This window comes from Pygoscelis adeliae, unplaced genomic scaffold, assembly GCF_000699105.1.
Source record: "Pygoscelis adeliae isolate BGI_AS28 unplaced genomic scaffold, ASM69910v1 Scaffold34, whole genome shotgun sequence".
In the NCBI taxonomy this organism is placed as follows: domain Eukaryota; kingdom Metazoa; phylum Chordata; class Aves; order Sphenisciformes; family Spheniscidae; genus Pygoscelis; species Pygoscelis adeliae.
This window is the reverse complement of record NW_008824658.1, coordinates 4,476,555-4,487,961: the sequence shown is the minus strand read 5'-3', so window position 1 is coordinate 4,487,961 and position 11,407 is coordinate 4,476,555.

Sequence of the window (11,407 nt, the reverse complement as noted above, 5' to 3'; positions counted from 1 at the left end):
GAGATGGGGTGCTGCCTGCATTAGCCTCCCACCCCCTGTCCAGCAGATCCAGGCCACTTCTCCGAAAGAGCTGACCCCAGGTGTTGACCCAGGGAGACCTAAGTGTTGACCCAGAGAGAAACAGATGGGCAATGCAGCCCGAGAGCTGCCTCTGCCCGGCCCATGGCTCACCCTGGGGCAGCAGCCTGCCCAGAAGGATGGTTAGAGCCTGGTTTCCCCAGCTCTGAGCAAGAGGTCCCTCTGGTGGGGATCTCTGCTCAAAACCAAGCCCAAAGCAGCGCTTGGACCTCCGGACGGTCTGACCAGCAGCTCCCTGCACCCCTGGACCTGCTCCCTGCAGGCAGCGTTGGAAACCAACAGGTTTGTCCACCTGACCCCATTGCAAGCAGGGGAAGCCCCTGCTTTGGGGCTGATTTCTGACACTCCTCTTTGCTCGCTGCCCCTCCTCACTAACCCTTCCTGGCCGGGCACTTTGGCTGCACGCTGGCCGGCAGCCTTGGCTTTATCGCACCACACCACCCTGCTTTTGCAAACGCGTCGGGGGATTTGCCCAGCGTGCAGCCGAGGAGCCCTGCCAGGGCTGCCCGGGCAGGGCCGGCAGATAAGCACCGAGCGAGGGGATCCAGGCGTTGCTCTCGTGTATGAGGGCGGTGGGGGCTGGCAGCATCTCCTTCCCTTGCAGCACAGGAGGGCTGCCCAAGGACCGTGCTTGCAGCCGGGGCTCTGCAAGGCTGCAGGGTCAAGGCAGCGGTGCATGCCCCGCTCCTCTCTAATTGCAGTTTCCTTATTGCAAAAATAACCCAGGAGGAAAACCAGGACACCTGGCTTATTTTCCAGGAAGAAAAGAAGAAAACCGCCAGGGACAAGGGTTTGCTTTACGCTTCGAAGTTTGCTGTGCTATCAGCAATTGCTTCTATCTCATTACAGAGGTCAGCGGAGAAGTTTTTCTCTGTGCTTGCTGGGGGAGGGAGAAATCACCTCTCCCCAGCTTCAGACGCGTTGTGTGTCGAGCCTTGAGTGTCGTGGCTTGCCTCACTTTGTTTATGATTTCTGTGATGTCCCCACCCTGCGTCCAAGGGCTTGGCAGCCTTGGGGAGGGAAGGCAGCCGCAGGCAGTGGGGTGGGAATGCTGCAGGACAATGCAGGCGCAGGGTATCCAAGTGCTCGCGCTGGGCCAAGGTCAGCTATTGTTCCAGGGATTATAAATAGCTGTGCTGGTAATAACGCAAAACTGAGCCTTGAAATAAAAGCTTCGTTTCTTCTTTAGCTCTGAGGTGAGGAAAGTGGAACAAGTTACAAGGCAGTGGCAGAGTGAGAAAGGAGCTTCTCCAGGAACGCCCCACCCGCAGATCAGATCTATAAAACGTGGTTATAAAGTTATGCCTGAATTTCCTGCTTGTGCCAATAATGAGGATTTTATTTTTTCTCCTGCAAACAACAACAGGTAAATCTGCTCTGAGAAGAGGTGTAAAATAACAAGTGTGTTTTCCCCTTTTATAAATAAATGTGGCATTTGTACCTGAGTGTATGTGGCAAAGCCAAAATAGGCTTTAAATTATAGAAGTGGGAGACAAAAACCTACTTATTATATAATGCTCCTGCAAAATCAGGTTTAGAATAATAAAACTGAAGTTTCTGCCTGAAAAATTTTCAGATTGAAGAACTGGGTAGTGATTCATTCATATATTTATTTATTTTCAATAGTATGGTCAAAACCTAGCAAACCCCAAATCCTCATCGTGTTCATCCTTTGGGTGAAAGTATTGGGTTTGTCACTTCAGTGGGGGACTGGCTGCGTCAGGGCTGGGAGTGCTCCGCAGGGCGACTGTCTTCTGCAGCGCAAGTTCAAGGACAGCCTGGGTTGTTAAAAGTGAAAACAGCTCTTATTCAGCGGCTCCTGGTGCTGACTCGCAGCCTCTTTGGCGTGGTCTGTGGTTGCAACCTCATTCCGGCTGACCTTGGTTAAAGGATTAATCCTTCACTAAATCTTTATGTGATACTGTCTGACTCTGGACTTTCCACATTGCTGTCCAACACGACAGGGTGGCTTTGCACTGGAGGAGCAGGATACCCACTTTTTATTAGTAGGGTTCTCCTTTCAAAGGAGAGGCAGGTAGCAAACTAACATCAAGAGACTTTCAATCCCTGTTGTGTCTGCTCTGCAGCCAGAGGACATCAGCCTCTCAGGAGTACTATAGAGAGAAGGCACAATCCGACAGGTAGGATGCTGTCTGGACCATGGGAAACCGGGGTTCAATTGCAGGCTCATCATGGGACTTACGGCAAGATACTTGGTCTCTCTGATGCACACATCCTGAAATTAATTTAATGGAAACAAAAAAAGCTGTGAATCTAGTCTCCCCACTCCAACCCTCATTTCTCCATCTGGGAATTTCACTTGAAAATAATTATCACCCTAAACCCCATCCATGCTTTATAAATCATCTATATTTTGAAGCAAAAAGAGACCACGGATTAATTTTCATTTAGGTAAAGGGGGGAGTGTGTGTGTGTGTGCAGATCCTAAACTGGCTGAGAAAAGGTAGCTTCAAAAAAGCTGCATAAAATCAATGTCTATTGTTGGGACAGTGTGAAGTAGTTTCAGACCTTCTCAGAGCCTTTATCCACATTCATTGTGCAGTTGTATTTCTTCTATTAAAGCATTTATTATTTCTAGAAATTGACTGAAAACCTGGACCTGCATCTCAGGCCCTTTTTGTGAGCCAGAAGTTATCACAGGTATTTAATTGCCTGCGCTTGTTTAACTGGATTGCGGAGAGATGAGATGAGATGGTCTGTGCCATTTAGCGACGACACTATCACGATCATGTGTGCGACCAAATGGAAAGCTGTGCACTGAGGCTTCAAAACTCTGATTGCAAGAAAAGTGCTCTGAAAGCTCTGATTGTATTAATTACAGCATTACTGCACGTTATAGCTTCGGTGCATGTGTTAGTTTATATCTTGTCTTCCTCTGTCTTGCAAGCCTAGAAGAGACATAATTACAGCACATCTTTCCTTTTTAAGTTTCCTGCTGGGATATTTTCTGCTTGAAATCAATGCCTGCCAGTGTGCCTGTGAAATTTCCTGAGGAAGTAGTTTAAATGGTGCTGTAAAAACCAGGACTGATTTAGTAAGCAGGAGCAATCCAACATTGTTTCCAGAAACCCATGGCACCGAGAGAAATGCAGGGCAGAGGGGCTGGGGAGCTCATGCTCATCGGCTGCTGGTTGCAGTGCTCTGCAAATACCTGCATGGGAATGAAGATATGTGGGGAAACAGGGCCACGGATACTGAGCGATGCAGATACAAGACATCAGGAAGGATTGTCGTCTTCAGTGTCAAACAGGAAGGTCTAATGAAACAAGGGAAATAGCATTATTGCTTCAAACTGCTCTACTTACAGGTGTCCTCATCTCTCGTTAGCACAATCTAGAGTCACGTTATGGGAAATAGCAGAATAACCCTCTTTTTATCTCTTCCAACTGCCTCCATTGTCTTATGTTAGGATGCACCCAGGCCAATAGCGAGGCTCTGTTTGCAATCCTGACCTTTGCTGCCACGCGCTTGGCACCAGCAGCAAGTGAGAGAGTGAGCACTGGCCAGCTGGGAGAGCTCCCCAATGCTGCTTTCCATAGAGAACGCGAAGCCAAGCAATACAGACCTGTTTCCTACTCTCCTATCATCCTTCTCTTGCTGTTCGGTGCCCAGAAGCATTTCTGCAGAGCATGTCCCTTTGGGAAAGCCTGGGGACGATACTGGTTTTTGCAGGCTCACCAACAGCATTTCTGGTGGGAGGACAGGCTGCATCCGGGAGCGGTGCCAGGCTCAGGGAGGAGGGGATAGAGATTGCCCCACTTTAAATGTCTTGCACAGGTCCTGGGATGCTGCCCTGAGGATGTCGGACTGGAGTCAGTGGTCTGGAAGGCCCCTGCCAGATGCGGCTGCTATGGGCGGCTTCGTGCAATCCCTTTCCTAAGCACTCAAGCTGCTGTGATAAGAGCATCTTGGTGTTTTTGCAGTCCGCTGGCAGGCCTTCCACAGCCTCCTAAACATTGGAGCAATTTTCTATGTTCCAGTGAAAATATATTGATAGGCGACTTGCAGCTATTCCTTTTTCACTGTGAGAGGTAGAGGCAATTTCTCTGCTCTATTTCTGTCCAAGATCATGTCTTTAGAGAGAAGAATATGGCAGGGATGTGCTGTCCACAGTGTTAGAAGTGTTCCACTACAGAGAAGCGGTGTTGGCATAGAAATGCCAGGAACTAAACGTAGAGGGGTTTACTTAGGTGAATCCCCGCTGTTGTTGAAGGTGTTACCGTTGCTGGGTGTGAGCATTTGCACCCTGCTGCGATGCTACTGAAGGAGCTGGTGCTCGAGGTGGAAGCTGAGAGCAAAGGGCCAGCTTCTCGGCTGGACCTGGGCTCTCACTTCTACAGTTATGGATATGTTTTACATCAGTTCGCCATCAGATGGAGCAGTTTTGGAAGCAAAGACCAGAATTGTTTCCCTTCCACCCTGCCTGAGCCCAGGACCTGGGCAGTGTGTTAGAGCATCCTGCTCCCGGCATCAGTGAATCTTCATTTATGTGTCTGTGCACCTTTATCTGCAGGGTAAAATAATCCGTTCACAAATAACTGCCAATAGTTTGGTAGCCCTGGCGCTCTCTTGGGAAGTGGAAGATGTGACTTTCGGTTTCTTCGTGCAAAAAAATGGAATTTGGCCTGGACCTCTGGCCACACCACTGTGTGAGTGTGGGGAAACTGGGGAGATGCTGCGCTGGGGCCATGGGAACTGCAACAATTCGGGCCACGTGCAGAAGTTTAATTAAAGTGCTTGGTCATGTTTCAGGTGAGGTGTTAAAGCGTTTCCCCGGGGTGAGCAAGCAGGGCAGTAAGGGTTTTCAGGGTTGCAGCCTGGGTCTGAAGTGCACAAAACGGGAGCGGAGTGGAGTACAGGTCAGATGGACTCAGGGATGTCCCTGGCATGTTGGGAGAGTCAGCCGTCTCCTGCCCCATGCTTCAAACACAGACCTGTCCTGTCTCACCAGCGACATTGCCCCGGTTTTGGTTTCTGGGGACGTTTGTTCAATCGAGTCAGTCTGCGCTGCTTTGCTACAAGAGGCCACAACAGCAATAATCAGCTGCTTAGGGCACATATTTGAGCTGTGCTCCAGGAACTCACTTATTTATTAGTATTTACTTTGACACTGCAAGAGTAGTACATAAGTAAGTACCTCTATATTTAGGCATTGGTGCATAAAGGGAAGTTTGCTGGAATGGGGCATCTGAACTGCGGTGAAGCACACAGCAAGTAGGGGATAAACGCTGGTCAAAGCAGTGGAAAAGAATAAAAATGCTGGATCTTTAAAGGGAGACTGGAAAGCCCTCTTTGACTCTGGAGGACTCTGGGGAGAGGGGAAAGTGTGTTTTTCTTTCCGACTGTTTCTCTTCAGTTCTAGAAAGGCACGGGCTGAATGACTGCACGCTGTCTCCATTAGCATCTCGTGCGCTTCAGAGAAATGCACCTGCTGATTCCTCTGAATAATAGGAGTTAAATGAGGTACATTAAACACGCATTTCCTTGTCCACGTGAATTTCCAGCAGCTCAATAATGCTGTTTTGGCAGGTTAATTTGGCAGTCCTTGCAGTGGTGTCTTTAAAGGTTCATTAAACCGTTCAATGAACTCTTGTTTTTTCTAAGCAAAAGACTAAAACAAAGATATTTGAGAGTAATAACCCTAGTAAAAAGACTTGATAAAATCTCTGTTACATCACGTGGTACCTCATCATCCTTACGATGATGTTATGATCATCCTTACGACATCTCCAGGTGGGAACAGCATCTAATTGTCTGGAGCTTCCCCACAAATACGCTGCCTTCAGCAGCTCTCCTGCCCAAGGTGTGCCCTGTCCACCTTAGGCACTTCAGATTTGATATCACTTCTTGGTGACAGACAGCTGTAGGTGTTAGGGGTGAAATCCTGCCCAGCCCTGGGCACCCATCAGGGGCGAGGAGCTCTTCAAAGTGAGTAGGATTCATCTCCCTCCCCCTCCCTGCATGGGATGCGAAGGCAGCTACAGCTGGGATGCAGACAGGGAAACATAAACCAGCCCAGACAACCCAAGAGATGACAACCTCCCTCGCATCGCCCTGCCTGCCCCCGCCCCCCCGTAAATCTGCTCCGTTGTTTTTGGCCGGTAAATGAAAGCCAAGCTGAGGCCTCGATCCAAAACTTGGTCCCAGGCTGTGTGGGAGAGTTTGTACACGAACCTACAAAAGACAGACTGTTTTGTTTGGGAGGTTTTTAATGTGGTTGGTTGGTTCCCCCCCCCCCCCCCCCCAACCAAGTCACTTTAGGTTTCACAAACAATATTAAGCCAATAATGTCTGTGCCAACAAATTGTGATTCTAATCCTGCTTCCTGATATTTGCAATCCTGGTTGTTTGGCTGGGCGAGCAGTTTGTGTCAGCTGGCTTCTTCCCTGCCTACCAAATAACCTTTCTTTCCCACTCTTGGGAAGCTCTCCGCCTGGGCCAAGCTGGGAATGGCTCTCGTGCCCCAGTAGCCCATGCCAGCGGGGCTCCCGGCTCCTCTGCTGAATTAGACATCATCCAACAGCGGTACCAATCTCTGCCCCGTGCAGAAACATCGCCACGACCTGCTGTGGGATAGGGGTTAACGAAGTACTGACACAGATGCAGGGATAAAAGTCTGGGTTTAGGGCGAGGGGAAAAGAGGGGAACATCGCTACACATGACAACTGGTTCATTTTCAAGCGGCCTGTAGCTATTTTAGTTACCGTCTCTTTTAAGGAGATCAACACTGAGGGCAAATTCCTTCCCAGATAAATCATGCTCATTCCACATGCACAAGAAAGTGGAGAATTTTGTTTTTCAAGTGGCTGCTTTGCATGTTTCCCTGGCTGGCAGCTTGCACACCAGTGCCAGAGCCATGTTAATTGTGCGAGCGATGTTTGTTGCTCCTGATAAGGAGGGGCGTTTTAGCCTTGCGTGGTGCCTATGGGATAACTCTCCCTGAGATAACACTCTGAAAAGGCACAGGATTTTTTAAAAATCCTTTTAGAGAACGTGTCAGCCCCATGCTCTTTACAATCTTTTGGGTTTTGGGGAAGTTTGTTTTTTTTTTTTTTTAGAAAGGAAGAGGAAGAATAGCCTCAGGGCACAAGCTGCTTCTCCTTCACCCTGACAGGCTCCGTTTACATCCTAAACACGGGGCAGCTGCATCCCGCTCTGTTCTGCAGATCCACCGCAGCCTCTGCGTTCCTTGCACGGCACTGCAGCCACCCTGGGGCAGGGCAGGCGGCCAACAGCAATACCAGCACTGCAGCCACCTCCCTTTCGCAGGACCCAGCTGTTTCCGATGTCACTTTTGGCCTAAGCTTTGCCGTTCACCTGACCCTGTTCGCATGGCACTTGCAGTTCCTCCGCAAGATCCCGTAGGAGATCCACGGAGGCCGGAGGTGATGCAGTGGTGAGGATCATGGATGTGGCACGCCTGCACCTCCTCGCTGGGGCTCTGAGCATCACCTTCTCACGCTTGGTAATGACACACAAGGAAAAGCTTTGGTCTCTGCTGCCTTCTTAGCGCTTCAAGATTTGATTGCAAATACCCTGGTGTAGAAAGAGAACGGAGGACCCGAAATGTGGTGAACAGACCTTTCCTATTCGTGTAGGCAGTTGTAGCTCAGTGCGGAGGTTTCTTTCTCTCCCATCTGTAAGCTGTGTGCATGGAAAACAGTGAATGCCCAACTGCACACACGCAGGAAGCTCCACACCTTCCTCCAGGACCATTCAAGGAGAGCATTCCTCTGGAGTTACTCAGTCCACGTGAACACCACCAATATTTGTCCATTTTATCTAACGAGACTTATCTTCCACTTTTTCGTGGTTGAGCCATAAGTTGAGTCTTAGTTCTAAATCAGCCATAAACACAGTGTAAATTTTCCATGTCTGTTACTGTGAATTGGGAATAACTAAAGGAATTAAGATATATTAGTCCTCAGAAACAACGCTGGTAACTTCTGTGCGATCTGCACAGGCTTGTACTGCACGAGGAGGCCAACATTGCCTTTGGATGGTTTTAAAACTCTCTGCGTGTTGTAATTAGTTTATAAAATTATGGCAAGCACTGTGAAAGGGACTTCAATAAATCACCTAGCCTGTTCCACTGACCCAAAGCTAATTTGACTCTCTAGCCAAAATAATGGATTTGGCACCTATTAAAAGGTAGAGATGGTTTTCTTACATTTGCAGAAACAGCTCTAGACTTGAGGGTTAAACTGAATGCATCTTTGAAGGAGTCAAAAACATGTGGCTTTGGGGGGATTTCCCCCCTCCCGCCGTGTCTCAGGGACCCTCGTGCTTTGTGTGAGTTTTTAACTTCCAGTGAATGAGCACCAGCTGAAATTTTATGGTCTTTGCTGTGGATAATAGCGTCTCTTAAGAGGAAATGCTGCAGAACTGTTCCTATGTTTTTCAGTAGCTCTTGACCTTAAGCCAGGCCTCGTTTTTGTAGCTGGCTCCTGTCTCCAAAAGAAGCTGAATACAAGGGCTAGCTCAACCAGACTGAGCAAACGTACGATCCTGGTCTGAATTCTGCCTCTTCAGTCTCTCTGTCATTTGGTTCATTGATGCTAGCGGGAAATAAGCTTGCAGCGAGCTCTTCTCTGCTTACATGGAAGTGATCCGATTTCCTGATATGTGTTGTGCATGTTAAACTTCTCGAGCAGATTCTGCTTTGGGCAGCATCTGCTTTTCCCGGTTTGAGCCCTGCTGCAGCCCTGGTATTGTTTTACGCGGATCTGAAGGCCATGTGTGTTTGTCCCTTCCATGGATAATGTAGTTTCTGTTAAGAACCATCATGTGCTTTTTGTTTTGATCCTTTTCCCAGGTGCTTGGGATGTGCTTGGGGTCATCTTTGCTGCAAGCTGCAGATCATGTACAGGGCAGAGAATATTTATTTGCTGGATTTACAAGAAAGGTGTTGACTGCAGTTGCAATGAGTAGTTACTACTCCATGTCAGTGGATTTGACAATAAACCATTTTCTTCGCTCACTCTTATTGCTGTGGATTTGCTTTGTCCACAGCAATAGGATGTTCAGGGCTTCTGTTTCATTTAGGCAATTCTGAAAATTGTATTTCCACATGTTCATAGACTGGCCTTTTATTTTGGGTTGGGTTTTTTTTTCCATTGAGTTTCAATGTCTGAAGGTTTTTCTTCGCTCATGTTTTAAATACCAGCATGGATTTGAGACCCTGCATGGGACTGTCAATAATGCTCCTTTCCCATACAAATTTTCTCAAAGATAAGGTTTTAGTATATATTCTTTTTCACTGTGCATAGATGGGGAGGCACAGAGTAAATCTACCAAGAACACCGAAGTGGGCTGGCTACAGGGAGCCGCTTTTGGGGAAACGATGCTTCTCCCTTCCCACCCACGCACACGATCTCCGTCTCTGTCAGTGAGGCTGCGTGAAAAAAATCCCCAGTGACAGGTCACAGAGGACCAGAGATTTAACTGGTGTCAGCTGATGTCTTTCAACAAAAGCCAGAAATGCTATCGGTCTATCAGAACTACTGAGATACTCGACTAAAATCTTCTTTGTCAGAGTTTGATAGGAATCGCTATGGTGACTTTCTCTGAACAAATTGCTGCATGGGGCGGGTGGCAGGCAACCCCAGGGGCGACACTTTCAATACCTGTTTTCTGAAAACCTCTTCAGGCCCCATCTATCGCTATCAAATCCTTTAAAACTCTTAAATACCAAATTCTAGAAAACCAGCTCTCATTGTTGTCTGAACTCTTCTGTGCTTTTGCAAACCTTCCTGTGTATCTTGGAGCCAAATGCTCCGGCAGAGTGTGAGTCTGTTTAAGATTTAGTTCAAAGGGGCTGGAAGGAATTCCTGGTATTGCAAAACAGGCAGTGCTGGAGGCCAATCGCTGCCCCGCCAGCCCCTACGCACGCTGCACGGGACTGGCTGGAGCCCAGGGATGGCAAATCGGTGACTCAAAGCATTGGGTTAGTCACTACTTGACAGGGAATCCAGTAAGACGTCTTGGAGGACTGCACTAGATAGGATGTTCTCCAAACATGGCAAGGAAAGAATAGCTAAAACAACTGAGAATTCAATGCATGCCTTAATCTTCCTAGCAGTGTATTACCATGACAACTCCATCCATATTTCAAGAACAATCACTTCCAGCCATTAAACTATCAACTATGTACTCAGTGTAACAAAATAATTCATAAACCAACAGACTAAGTGCCAGGAAAAGATGTGATCAAGCAGTCTTATGATACTCAAGAGAAATACTGTCCTGCTCCAATGTGCATTTATTTTTGGTTAAAAATAGACGGAGATGAACATGAACTGAACACAGTGAATGTTTAAGATAACTTACAATAAATGCTGGGAGTGTCGAAATAGCAGCACCAAAGGAAAAACATTGTAAGATCTTACAGGGTTTGATAATAAGATACTCCTTTTCTTGTGGGCTGCTGAGCTCTTGAAGGTTAAACTCAAGCATTATTCTAGGCTTTAGGAAAATGTAGATCCCCTTACTCTATATATTTCAATGACTTGTGGCCAAGTGAGAGCTGACCATATGAGCTCTCCATCCCACTGTTCTCACGGGAGGACACTGCATGGTTTTGATACTCACAGTTTCAGCACACTTGCAATGTTTTTGCCTTACTAGAGCAGAATAAAGCAGCAATGTCTGTGGCCCCTTATAGAAGGATCTATAAGTGGCAAGGTTTGCAGCTGGCTTCTCGAAACACCCACTTTTTTTATTAATATCTGACAGTCTATGCCCGGAAAGTTCGGGACCACTGAGTGAGGGCACGCAGGTCTCTGTGATCCCTGTTTGTTGGGTTTTTTCATGATTAACGAGGATGAATACAACATGATTTCTGAGGGATTTCCTAAGTATTTCCTTGGTAGCCTTTACCCCAGCTTAATCTCAAAAAATTTTTCAGGGCGTGCTTTTCACCTCCTTGTTCATTCCCTGGGAGTTTGGCTGTGCAGAATGAGCCCACTCTGTGCTCTGCACCCCCGAACAATAGAGGTCTCGTGCAAATGGGGGGCACACCGGGGCACCCCAAAGTCCCCTCGGCCACGAGCGCCTTTGCCACAGCGGCCGGCTGAGCCCCACCTCCGCGGCCGTGCATTTCTGCCTGTAATCCAGGGCGAGACTAAGCACCAGATGTCTGACCTTCTCACCCTCCTGGCAACACTAAATGTCCTTTCCTGTAAACTTCTGTGGGGTTTTACTTTCCTTTCTTCTCCCAGTCTCCAACTGCTGGTTATTATCATTATTAAGCATAAATGGCCTCTTTCAGACTCCGCAAGGCGAGTGCTCCTATGAATAAAGTCTAACT